The sequence below is a fragment of the Triticum aestivum genome, chromosome 1B (assembly GCF_018294505.1).
Source record: "Triticum aestivum cultivar Chinese Spring chromosome 1B, IWGSC CS RefSeq v2.1, whole genome shotgun sequence".
Taxonomy (NCBI): Eukaryota; Viridiplantae; Streptophyta; class Magnoliopsida; order Poales; family Poaceae; genus Triticum; species Triticum aestivum.
The window spans coordinates 11,310,596-11,313,987 of NC_057795.1; the positions used below are offsets into that span (position 1 = coordinate 11,310,596).

General features: G+C 47.0%; 1 pseudogene; it reads right to left on the reverse strand.

Annotated features, from left to right (window-relative positions):
• The window catches only part of LOC123084290 (tricin synthase 1-like), an 18,812-nt pseudogene extending 17,765 nt beyond the window's left edge, over window positions 1–1,047 (reverse strand).
• Between the last annotated feature and the right edge of the window lie 2,345 nt (window positions 1,048–3,392).

The window sequence follows — 3,392 nt, forward strand, 5'->3', positions numbered from 1 at the left end:
ATGCCTACGGCAAAGCCGACGGCATAGATTCATCTATGCCGACGGCTTTGCCGTAGGCATAGCCCTGCCACGTGGCCTTGCATGATTCGTCCCCGTTTTTGACGGCGCCGTCCGTTGCCGTCAGACGAAAAAGACTGCCGACGGCTATACTATGCCGACGGCTGACGCCAGGCCGTCGGCATAGGCCCCTATGCCGACGGCTTTACTATGCCGACGGTCTGACAAGACTACGCTGACGGTATCTACGCCGACGGGTCTATGCCGACGGCAGCCGTAGGCATAGACCTATGCCGACGGCTTGGGGGCCTATGCCGACGGCCCTTGGCCGTAGGCATAGACCGCGAGTCCGGTAGTCGTAGACGATGGTGCCGCCGACGCGGACCAGCCGCATCATTTGCTCGTGGTACCGCCTGTAGTTCTGCTTGTCGGCGTACACAAACGCGAAGTCGTACTACACCGCAGGGTCGCTATCCACGGCGGCGAGGAGCTCCTCGAGGCGGTCGAGCGCCTTGCCCTCGCGGAAGTCCACCTTGTGCGCCACGCCGGCCTTCTGGATGAAGGGCAGGCCGAGCTCGAAGTCTTTCCGGTTGACATCGATGGCCACCACCTTGGCATCGTCTGGCAGCGCCAGCGCGGTGGCGAGGAGCGAGTAGCCCGTGAACACGCCGACCTCGATCGTGTTCCTGGCCCCCGCTATCTTGATCAGCAGTTGCAGCAGCTGGGCCTCCTCCGGAGTTGACTGCATGATGCCCCTGGATGCACCGACCAATATGAATTGGACTGAAGCTACGGCGCTAGCAGTAATTATGTACTCTCTCCGTAAACAAATATAAAAGCGTTTAGATCATCACTAAAATAATATCTAAACGCTCTTATATTTTTTTTACTATACCTCTGGTGCTTGTGGGTGAGGAGGCGCAGGTCGCGCATGCACTCCGGCTCTCGGGGGAACACCGTGGTATCCAGGATATACTTGTACAGGGCGTCACTCTTGAGCAGATGCTTGATATGCTAGCTCGCATTGACGTTGCAGCCACCAGCCGCCATTGCTCTTGGTTTCCAAGAAAACTAAGATCAAAGCACTGGAACGACTCACTCTCTTCCCTCTCTCTCACACACACAAATTAGCGCACTGATGTAGTGATACTTGCATTGCAATGGGGTTTGGTTTTATAGTAGTTGTTGGACTGGGATACAGGATACCCCACTAGCTAGTGCCGATTGGGTCATCGCACACAGTTCAAAATCCTATCACACAAGGACGGTCGAACCGTCACCTTGCCATGTTGTGCAACAGGGGGGAGGTGGGGCATTGCACACAATCCAAAAAAACATGTATGATAGGCACTACTTAGAGAAGGCTTATATGTGGCCTCAAATTAGTTGCGGGTGCGGTCAGGAGCCCGTGACAGCTATTTTGAAACAATTACATTGACGGGTAAAAGTTTAGGACCGCCACAACTAGTTTGAAAAAGTTGCAGTAGAAGTTCAAAATTTATGCCCTGCTACTTGTGAGTTGCATTGGGATTTTCTCGAAGAGGAGAGGATGATGCAGTACAGTATAGATAAGTATTTCTTTTAGTTAAGAACCAAAGTTATCAATCAAGTAGGAGAACTACGCAACACTATATAAGCAGTACCTGCACACAAGATAACAAATTTTTGCACCCAATGAGAACAAGGGATTGTAAATCCCTTGGCGGTTGATTGCAAGATTAAATTGTAAGGTGATAAATAGATAGATCGCACAGAAATATCAAAATAAATAAATAATGCTGCAATGTATTTTTAGATTTTAATATATGATAAAAGTAGACCCGGGGGCCATAGTTTTCACTAGAGGCCTCTCTCGAGAAAATAACATACGATGGTTAGACAAATTCCTGTTGGTCAATTGATAGAAAAGCAAATAATCATGATGATATTCAAGGCAATGATTATATATAGGCATCACGTCTGAGACAAGTAGACTGACTCCTGCCTGCATCTAATACGTACTATTACTCCACACATCGACTGCTATCTAGCATGCGTCTAGAGTATTAATTTCATAAACAACGGAGTAACGCCTTAAGCAAGATGACATGATGTAAGCAAAATAAACTCACGCATAAATAAATCCCATCTTTTTTACCCCTAACAGCAACGATACATACGTGTCATGAGCCCTTCTGTCACTGGGATTGAGCACCGCAAAATTGAACACATTACAAAGCACCTCTCCTGTTGCAAGATAAATCAATCTAGTTGTTGAAAGCAAATCAGTTGATCGAAGAGAAATACGAAGCTATAGGAATAATGCATAAAAGAGTTCAGAGAAAACCCAAATAATATTCATGTATAATCTGATAAAAAACTCACAATTCATGGGATCCCAACAAAGACACCGCAAAAAGTCATTACATCGGCTAAAACTCCAAGAACATCAAGGAGAACATTGTATTGAAGAACATCGAGAGAGAGAATAAGTCATCTAGCTACTAACTATGGACCCGTAGGTCTGTGCTAAACTACTCACGCATCATCCGAAGGGCAACAAGGTTGATGTAGAGCCCCTCCATGATCAATTCCTCCTCCGGCGGAGTGCACGAGGATGAGATCTCACGAGAACAAAAAATTACGGCGGAGAAAAAAGTATTTCAGGTGGCTCTCTGATCTGAGGGGAATATTTGAGTATTTATAAAGGAAGAATTAGGGTTGGAGGTGCCACAGGGGGCCCACAAGACTGTTAGGTCAAACAGCAGTGCCAGGCACTTGGTGCCACCTCTCCACAATATATTTTGCCATGAGAGGCGCTATCCACAACACCAAGTTAAGTTCATTGTCACCCAAGGAGGACGACAAGTTTGCCCTTTCATCGCCACCATCACCTATGAAGGAGACTTGAGTACATGGCTATGGGCGCCACTCTTGGCTTATTTCAAACTAGGGGAGGTGCCCCCATATCGTATCGTCATCACCTTTTAACATTATTAAGTATTTTAGTTTGATCTTTAGTTATCTTATGATATAAATATGTATTAGTACGCATTAGCTTTGTAAGGTTTTGTTCCATCCCCGTGCTATCAATGTAACGTGCGTGAGAGTCACTATAATAAAGATTAGCGTGAGTATCTTTTATTTTTCGTTGTCATGTATCCCATCTTTGTAAAAAAAAATCATATACTTATCTCATGGGAAGTACTGACTTCACATGTGGTGTAGGAAATAAAATACATAACATTGGTCATTGAACTCCAGTGCAAATTGCCCCCCCCACGCGTTGTCCTCGCCTAGGCAACAGGGGGGCGAATCTCTAGTTAGGCCACCCCGGCCGCCCCATTCTCCTCTCGCAACAGTGGTCGGTGGCCCTCCTGGTCTTCGCCTGTGCCGTTTGGCGGCGACGCTGGGGT